Here is a 10,212-nt window from a genome sequence, read left to right on the forward strand (position 1 = left end):
GATTTGTGGGGGATGTTCCTAGCATTACTATAAGTTAATAAAATCCTGATTCCACCAAGCTTTTTGGGAGATATGTTGATCGAACAATCAAAACCCTAGTTGGTCATTTGGCCAATCTTGTTGCCGGAGCTCATTGGACTCAGTTTGAGCTTGACAATGGCACTAGGGCATGAAATACACGTTCCCCGATCTCAACATGGCTTGTGGCTCAGGAGAATTCCTATACCTAGCTTGACCTAGGTCAAAATGAAGAGAGAGAGTAGTAAAAGAGGATGCACTTACCTCTGACAGGGATTCTGGCAACTAGGCGGTAGCCGGGAGCCAAGGTAAGTTCCCTTCCTTCTTCTTCCTCTTCTTCCACTTCTTCTCCTCTTTTTTCTTCTTCTCCTTTCCTCTTCTTCCTCATTTCCACTTATATGGTAAAACATACCTTAGGGTCTATTTGGTTTTGGCACTAATCGGGGTGTGGGGGAGGATTTGGAATCATCTGGGACTGTCCACGACGCGGGTGGAGGGACCTATGGGCATCGGAACCCAACCACCGACCTGATTGGTCACCAGAAATAGCCCATCGGATTTAGGCCTAGGCTATTTCCAGTGGCTTATGTTTATGGACAAAAATAGCCTGCTGTCTTGACTGTATGCTGTCCTCCAATTGGTCTCACATGGGTAGTTGCCCTCGGTCGTGCTCATGGTCTTTCGGTGTGCTGAGATTTAAGTGTGAGGTGTCGGGTCACGTACCGTCTGAGATTAGAAGGTACGAATCCCCTCTAGTTGGACTGGTAAGTGATGCACGAACATGTGGGGTCATCCCTTCCCCTTCTAAAATGGGTGGCCACGAGCCAAAACCCAGTTGTACTTCAGATCTCTAGTCTGAGAGCTATCACAAGAGTTCAACTTAGATCGGATCAGGGCACGAGTGTAACAATGCAAGCGAGTAGAAATATGAGCAAACCCTTTGTCCACATGCTTTAACATTGCTTGTAGGGTGAAGGAACCTGGAACGAAGACAAATAGGAAATTAGTCTGAAGAAAGTAAAAGGCATAAGAGGGAATATAAGTAATACTATAGAAAGGAAATAGATAATGAGCAAGAGTTACCTCCACATGAAGTAGTAGGCAGAGATGAATCAGGATCATTCTCAAAGGAAGTCTGAGTATGGAAAGAGGTGTGACCAGCCTGGGGAACTTCCTCTGTGGTAGGAAAGGTGCCATGAGTACTCCCCTTAGGATTGGGTATAGGTGGGATACACAAATTTGCAAAATCCTCTTCAGTGAGATTTACATCAATGCCGCTAATATTGAAGTCACGAAAAGGATCCTCATGCTCTACGTCCTCCTCTTCCCTAGCTCGTACCCCCTGCTCGTGTTGATGCTCATCTCTCTGTTATATTCCATCACCCTCTTGAAGCTCATCCTCATCCTTATGCACATTCTCTTCGTGTTCCTCTAAGTTAACCTCAGCTGCAGGTGCTCCTGATCACTCCCCGAATACTCGTGTAGACTCATTTTCTCCAAGATGGCATGGTCAAAAGGGATGGCATGGGTATTCATTCTTTCCTCACCCTCTAGGTTGATGCCCATATGCTTGAATACCTTGGTTAGTACCATACCATAGAAGAGAGAGCCATCAATGGACAATAAGTATGAGTTATCATTTGCCTTAACATTATATAAGGTAGGCTAATCCTCTCTCCAATGTATAGGCAAAAAGTTGTATATGCTTGCATAAGAGATATTTGGGTGAAATGGTCGTGGATGGGAAGAAGGTTATATTATACAATTCTGCACAATACCCTGGGTGTAGGCCTCCAATTTGCAAATTTAGCCTAATTAGCCTTACCACCTTCAGTGACATTGGCCTTTAAGACTGCCAACTCTATGCTCTTGAAGAAGCCTCTAGAAGAAGTCCAAGGAGGGCAAAAGATTTTATTACCTAGAGTAGAACCCCTATTATATGCCCAAATTGGGTTGAGGTGAGAGATATTTCAACCACCTACCTGGCTGAATATCTTATATTCCCCAATGCAGAGCTGCTTGCTGGTAAGATTGTAGAAGAAAGTACGAACCAATGTGGGTAGACCGCTTCCTTTAAGTCCAACATAGCCTCCCACCCCAAGGTTGTGAACCTCTCTTGCACCCGGAAGGCTCGGAGATCATGCACTGTTATTGGACGTTCTACAATAATGGCTTTAGAATTAAAGTGCATCCAGTTATCTTGGTCATGTGGGGAATCGAAATCCTCATTCCTTGCCATGATACTTGATAAAGAGAGACAATTTCACTTCAAAAATAAGCCTTAGAGAAGCCACAAAAAACCCTACGACATGAAAATCATATTTACGAGTAAGAAATGGAATGCAATGAGAAAATGTAACTTAGGTAAAATAGAGAACCTAAGAACAGCAAGAAAATTTCACAAAGAACAAAGCTAGGTTAACAAATCTTTTCATAAGGAAATGTAGGAAAAGGAATAATTGATTGCCACATTAGAGAATACAAAATAGCAAATGGGCAATGGATAACCTATCAAGGTACATGTAAACAAGTAAAGAAAATATTAGAGAAAGGAAAAGAGAAATTTTAGCAGAGAAAAGAGACGAAAGTGAGAAAATGAAAACCTAGGTTAGAAATCTCTCTTTACAAATGAAATCAGTAAAATGAGTGAGAAATTAACATACCTGAAGTGATTTGATGCCAAGAAATGGTAGGAAACGGTGAGAGAAGGCTTAGGTTTGAGTTTGGAGGCAGACCGGTACTATTTGAGTGAGAAATGAAGAAAGGAGAGTGAAGAAAATCGCTCTTAAAGGCCTGAGAAATTTTATTGAACAGGCCGGCCTATCAGGAAATCCCTCCCGCCGGTTTCACCAAAATGGTCTGATGAACTTTAATTTTTTAGGATTGATTATTTGAGCCTTAATGGACATATGATGCTCAATATAAGCTATTAAAAGTTGAGGTTTTGCAATCAAGAGAGAGGATGTATATGAACACCAAAGACCAGAATGTGGAGCGGTATTAAGAAAGTGGTAATTTAGCAGAGACAATTGAAGAAATTTAGTTTGAGGAAAAAGGATTTAAGAATACACAAAGGGACTTAACATGCTCAACACAGATTCAATAAATTGGATGCATTGAAATCAGTCAAGAGTGGTATTGAGGATAATTGTGAATTGGAAATCCTTAATATGGACGGATGAAGGTAATAAGTTCTAATGATATGCAGTGTTACAATGGGAAGAGTAAGCTATATTTGTGACAACAGGGAAGTAGAAGTTTGTGGAACAAAAGTGTTATGGATTAGTTGAAATGAATAGAAGGGAAATGAGAAATAGAAAGGACAGATTGAGTGGTAATATAGATAGGTAGTGTTGGATTTCAAATTTCACCAAGCATATAATGATAGGTGAATGAGTATACATTAACTGGCATGGATTTGGAATTCAAGGTTAACTGAAGCCATAAGCTGTATTGGAATACTACAGCACTTTGGAGAAACTTTCAATTTGAGAGAATTGTCATGAGTTTGGTAGTATATGATCTAATTTGGAATTTGGAGAAATGATTAGGAATAAAATATAATATATTTCATATGAAGAATTGTTGGATAATGATGCAAATAAAAGGTGGTGAAGTTCCTTAGAATAAGAACTTGAAGTAGCAAATGATGATGGACAGGAATTTAATTGGGTTAACATATAAACTTGTACATATATAAAGATCAAGAAGGATAGGAAGAGTAAAATTATCTATTTATTGAGGTTATTGGGACTATAGAACTGAGAAATTGTGAAAAAAAAATACAAGATTTATCACTTTGAGGAATGATCTAGAGAGAGAAGAAAGTTATAATGATGACTAAGGAAGTCAATGGAGCTATGAGATGGATGATGATAGTTCATAAATTGAATAAAGGTAATTTAATCTTGATATGATCATACAGGCATGAATGATTGGGATTGATACTCTAACAAACTACCACAAATAATTGTGAGGTTAGATTAAAGAATGGATGAATGATAAATGGAAGTGATTTAAGAAAGATCAATTGTATTGGGAGATTTGTCACTTCACAAATTTCGAGGATTAACGTTTTTGTAAGGAGGGGAGAAATTGTAACACCCTAATTTCAGAACCCCAGTCCTAGAAATGGGAATTTTAAAAGAGAAAGGTACATGATGGAAATAAATTTATAATTGATGGTGTAGGTGAGAGAGAAAGAAGTGGGATCTAATGAAGGTGCTAATAGGGGCTTAAGAATTCCCACAATAGTGGAAAGGGTCCCACATATGGTGGGTAAAACTTAGGCAAAGGATTGGATAGTAAGGGATAAATAGGGCTTAATCAGCTGGAGAGGTTCTGTCCAACTGGCCTACCTGTCCTGGGGGCAGAATGCCCAAAATTGTGGATTTTCTTTTGCGTGCCCCACCAACCTAGGGAATTATTTTACCACTTTCTACCATAATTAGGTGTAAGTCTAAGGGTACTGGTGCAGTTGGTTTCATGTTGAAACCCATTTTCCATAAAAAGTTAAGGTTTAAAGGGAGGAAAAATGAATTTTTGTAAAACTGATTAGCCAAACAGACCTTAGTCTGTCCAGCTTATAAATAGGAGGGGAGAGGGATTATTTCTCTCCTTTTATGGATAAAGACAGAAACAAAATAGAAGAAGAGTAGAAGGAAAGGATAAATAGAAAGAAGAAGGAAGGGAAGGAGAAAGAAGAAGAAGAGAAGTGCAGCAACTTCTCCTTGCTGCTGCATGTGGCTGCTACCGCTGCTGTTCCTGCAGCCATGGCTGCTGCTATTGATGCATGCAAGCATCTTTTGAACTCCACATCAAGTAGATGCTGCCATGGTCTTGATTCAACTGAAGATTGGAGTGAAGGACTGCTGATCGACTGCATGCATGTCTCAAGAAGCACAAGAAAGTTAGAATCTGAACTCCACTTTGTGAATTGGGCTAGGTGAGAATCGGTTAAGGTCAGTGATGGTTACTGATGAAATTAATTAAGGAAATTGCTCGTGGGAGTAAAGATTTACTTTATAATGAAAATCCTCACTCATAAGATTCAATAGAGACCTAATTCTCTGTCCTACTATTCTTGGAAACCCAAATTCATGGGGTTTTTCCAAATTGGGTAAATTAAAATTAAATTTAAAGTAGAAATTACTCATGCATGGTGTTAATTTCACCAGGGAAAGGAAATGTGCAGGTGATTCATTTTTGGGAGGCAAATCTAAATTTAAAATAAGGATTTGGAAGATAATACAAGGTATAGGGACCAAGCCTAGGTAAAGAAATGATTTGGTTTGGTATTGAAGGTAAGGATGAAGCAAAAGATAGTATGTTTTTGAGAGAATGGAACCTGTCGGGATCAATGTTGCTGTCAAAATAGGTCTGCAGAACTGCAGAAATCCATTATGCCAGTCTAACCGGATGGAGAGTTCCAGATTGACAGGCCAGCCTGTTAGGGCTGATAGAATGGAATTTCTGGATTCTCTTGTTTATACTTGAGTCAGATCTGTCCAGTAATGTTCCAAATTATATAAAATGTTAAAAAATAAATTATTCCTATGAATTATGACTTGGTAAAAGAAAAGAAACGGTTAGGAAAGAAGGGTGAGAATGTATAAGAGAAAATGACCTTTTTACCCCTATCATAGTAATGCAAGTAATTTTGGGGGGTAAAAGCCACCTTAGCATATCCAATGAGCCAGATAAGAGTATGGAACTTGTCAGATCAGTCTAGTAACTCAAAAGTAAGTCCAATGGCTATATGGGTTGGATGAATGCCCCCTCAACTAAATAAGAAAGAATTCAGTTATGGCTGAACTTTAACATAGAAGTTAATGGTATTTAGGGAGAATATTTTGGGGATAAATATGCTAATAAATTAACCCATACGTATATGTAATTTGTTAACTAGGAATCCAGTAACCACTTCTGTTGAGGATACGCGAGGCTAGGACATTGGTGAAGAGTTTCAGACATGAAAATCCAGGTGAGGGCTTTTTTTTTTTTTTTTTTTTTTTTTTTTTTTTTGTGTGTTTTGGTGTGTTTTGTTGTAATTTGTGTGCTTTGTTATGCATGTCATGTTTGTAGTAATTCTTACTCCTTGTGGAATATGTTGTTGTATACAGTTATGCTTGATATGTTTGCTTGCAATTCCTTATCTCTTTGTTGAATATATTGTGGTAATGTTCAGTGCTTTGGATGGAAGTATATGAAATTTAATTTGAAGCATGTGTTACCTACTTGAATGATATTAAGATTTGTGGATGTATGGTATCTTGTACTTATGTTGTGTGGTGTTGGATGTAATATTGACGGTCTGTGGAACTGTGTGGCCGAGGTGCATTTTCAGTACCGTGGGCTTAGAGGTTAGTCTTATACCTGGGATCATAGTTGTGTGTTTATGTGTGTGGTGTTGGATATAATATTGATGGTCTGTGGCACGATGTGGTCGAGGTGCGTTTCCGGGACCATGGGCTTAGAGGTCAGTCTTACACATGGGATCACAGTTGTGTTTATGTGTGTGGTTTTGGATGTAATATTGACGGTCTGTGGCACGGTGTGGCCGAGATGCATTTTCGGTACCGTGGACTCAGAGGTTAGTCTTATAACTAGGACCACAGATGTGTATTTGTGGTTGTGAATGTAATATTGATGGTCTGTGGCACGGTATGGTCGAGGTGTGTTTTCTATGGGCTCAGAGATCAGTCTTACAGCTATGGTCACAAATACATATCGGATGTTATGTTTGCATATAGCTTGCATATGATTAGGCACACAACCCTACTGCTATAACCCCTTGCTAATAGGGGGTCAAGTATTGGTTAATCCCACTTTGTGGTATGTCGTGTAGGATTACTATGCTCGAATACGACGTACTGTATTCTGAGAGAGCACAACATGGTATGGTGTAGCATATGCATTGCTGTCGGACATATGGGGGCCCAAGGCTGGGACCATGGTGTCAGGGTTACTATTTAGGGGTTAGCTGGGGGACCGAGACTCTGATCGGGACTGACTGGCTCTTGTCTACAATGAGCTTGTATTTCTGAGGCCTAATGTACATGGTAGGGAACGCAACCTACGTTACATATAGCACTCAACCCATATGATGAGACTTAATAATTAGAATGGAATTAGATTAATAAATGAATCATATGGATGCGGCATTTTGAGTTGATTGCTATAGACTTGAAATATAATTGGGATAAGTGAGTAGATGATTTGTACTTGAGTTGCAATGTGTTGAGTGAATTGGTGGTGAAGACATGTGATGCAAAGTGTCAAGATTATTCATTGTGTATGATTCTTGTCTGCTTATGTGATTGTAGACTTGAGATGCAGTGCTTGAGATTATTTATTATTTATGATTTTTGCATGCTTATGTGCTTGTATGCCCCCACCCCTCACTGAGCATTCTCATACTCACCCCCCATCCTCACTCCTTCATAGGTTTTGAAGTTGAAGCAGAGAAGATCGGGTGATTTTTTGAAGATGAAGTAATGGACAGAGAGTGATTATAGACAAGGACTTTTGATTACCTTGTGTTTTATAATGTAAATTAAGCATAAGTTGTATCATGTATTTTTTTGTAACCGGTGGATGGAATAAATGGCCTATAGTATTATAATAGTATCATTGTAGCCAATCACCACATGTATCTTATGATCTTTATGGAATTTTACACATACTCTGATTCATAGATGTGAGGGTAGCGACCGAAAATGGATGGGCTATGCATCCCCGTCCTCTCTCCTCTCTCCCTTCACCTTCATGTGAGGGGGACGGGTTCAAGTTGTGTGTACTTCGCTTGCGGGCCCCACACCATCGTATCGCCACTTGGAGATACGTGGAGGCCTATTTCGCAAGAGTGTGAAATTCATCATTTGAGATGGGGGTTTTGATGATCGTCCAATTCGAGGATCGAGATCATACAAATGGGATTTGGAGTCACCACCTAGGGTTATGGGCCTAGGATCCTAAGGTGGGCCCAATTCCTAAGAAAATGGCCCAAAATTTGGACTAGTCTAGAGATTTAGGTTAAGTGTCAGGTTACAGAGTTGGGAAGGTGTTAAGCACCCAATCTGCCCGGTTCAACTGGTCTTCTTGCTAGATGCTTGAGAATGAACTTTTTTCACAATTATTACTATTCCACATGTATGGCTAAGTTATCACACATATATACATTAATTGAATTCAAACTATTATATACACTAAAACAAGGCTTATTAAATGTCTACATTATGCTTAAATGGGGAGAGAGATTATACTTGAATTTGACCCTGTTGTAACCCGGCAGTCACTGAGAGGGGGGTGAATCAGTGAATCCAATTCCGATCCCCAAAAACCTGTCTGATGTCTGGCCAAGAAAAACCTAATATACCTGTCCCTGTTTGCACACAGTCATATGCACACTCAGCCTCTCATAGGCACTTCCAAATATGCACACCCATTCTACATTCCACGCACTTCAATATAAAATGCAAACAACAAGCACCCACAACACAGGGTTTTTACGAGGTTCGGAAATTTGCTTACATCCCCGGAGTAGTGCCTGTAAAGGCTTCGTACCTACTCAATACACTACTTTTGACTGCACCCACAGTCGGGAGCACCCACACCCAATTTTCTCAAGTCGAAGCTGAGATGGCACTCGTAGTGCCGATACAATGTGTAGCACCCACTACACGCGAGCACCCACTCCCGGTGCTTAGCACCCACTAAACACACAATAAATAATATAATTAAATTGGGCTTATATTAATGCTCTACAGTCAAGCTATGCCTAGCATATGCATCCACAACTTGCTAGCATGCTTACAGTTCATCAACCTAGCATGTATACATTCATCCACAACTAACCCTAACATACATGCATACATACATGTAATGTAAAATCCAAGGTTAGAGAATCTCACAACCGATTGCCTGGGATGACTGGAAACTTGTACTGACAAATTTGGTGCTCACACCTTGTCTCTCCTTGGCTTCTTGCTCTTTAAAGCAAACACATCCTTGTTTTCTTCTCTTCTTCCTTGGCTTTGAGTTAATGTACCATTAACACACTTCAACCACCTCTTTTACCTCCTTTAATGGCCTAAGAACATTTATCATCAAGAATGTATGTTCATTCAAGGACCAACAAAGAGGGGGAGGCTTCTCCTACCAAAACCGTAGCCTTCTTTCACTCAAAACCCATTTTTCTTGTTTCCATGGTGTAGGGCTTGAAAAAAGGAAGAAGCTGCAACTTGGTTCACCCAAATCCGAGTTAAAATGAGGGAGATATGACCATTTGAAGTTGAAACAATGAGATAGCCAGAAATGGAATCTTCGTAGTGGTGGCGTAGGCTACACCGTTGGCGCGCGCGCAACAGGGGCGAAATCTGACCGTAGATCTCATATAAAAGATCTTGTAATCTAAGCCGTCGGGTTAAACCAACGGACAATAGATCCAAACCATTAAATTTGAATCTCGATGACATCATTATGACGTAGGCGCTGACATCGTCAGAAGTGTTGTCGATCTATGATTGGTTGCTTTTACGGATTTTAAGGGAGCTTGTCTCCCACTCACAAAAGAGAAATGCATATCGACCGTTGGATCCGAATCCTCCATGATGGTTTTAATCAGATTTCATGGGATCATTAAGATTGGAATCTTCTTTATATCTTCTATACATGCGCGAAACACACTAACATTCTTTGATAAGGTGTAGCGCCAGTGCATCAAGAATTATGCACCTAACCAATCAAATCCTACGCGCAAGCATCTATCTCGTCCATATCACACCAAAATCTCAGCAGCCTTTGGATGGGCATCAAGCCTACGTGGTCGAATCTTGACCATCCATTTCACTTCCCTTTACTCCTCTTTATTACAATCAAGCCCCTGCCTCCATATGTTTCAGTGCTTAAAGACCCCTTGCAACTCAGACCTTCAAAATCTTTAAATTACACAAAAGCCCTTCAAATTTCAAAAATAAATTCCGAAAAATCCACCCAACACCGAGAGCAACTGATGGATTTTCGGTTTGGATTTTCGAACCGACTTTACGGAAACACTTATAACTTTTTCATATGATATCCGATCGAGATGAAACGAAGTGCGTTGGAATCGTAACTGGATGCTCTACGACTTTTCAGAAGACTCAATCATCTAAATCATCCATATAAAAAGACCAAAATGCCCCTACACATTTC

The 10,212-nt window shown here is 39.8% G+C and overlaps 1 long non-coding RNA gene across 2 annotated transcripts; it reads left to right on the forward strand.

Annotated features, from left to right (window-relative positions):
- Positions 1-4,649: 4,649 nt before the first annotated feature.
- Positions 4,650-7,666, forward strand: LOC122069208. 2 transcript variants are annotated; one of them, XR_006137397.1, is made up of 3 exons: positions 4,650-4,979; positions 5,927-6,001; positions 7,465-7,666. It is a non-coding gene; the product is annotated as an uncharacterized LOC122069208 (long non-coding RNA). The 2 variants fall into 2 exon arrangements; XR_006137398.1 differs by having other exon boundaries at positions 4,650-4,963.
- Positions 7,667-10,212: the final 2,546 nt, after the last annotated feature.

The sequence above is a fragment of the Macadamia integrifolia genome, unplaced genomic scaffold, assembly GCF_013358625.1.
Source record: "Macadamia integrifolia cultivar HAES 741 unplaced genomic scaffold, SCU_Mint_v3 scaffold553, whole genome shotgun sequence".
Classification (NCBI taxonomy): Eukaryota; Viridiplantae; Streptophyta; class Magnoliopsida; order Proteales; family Proteaceae; genus Macadamia; species Macadamia integrifolia.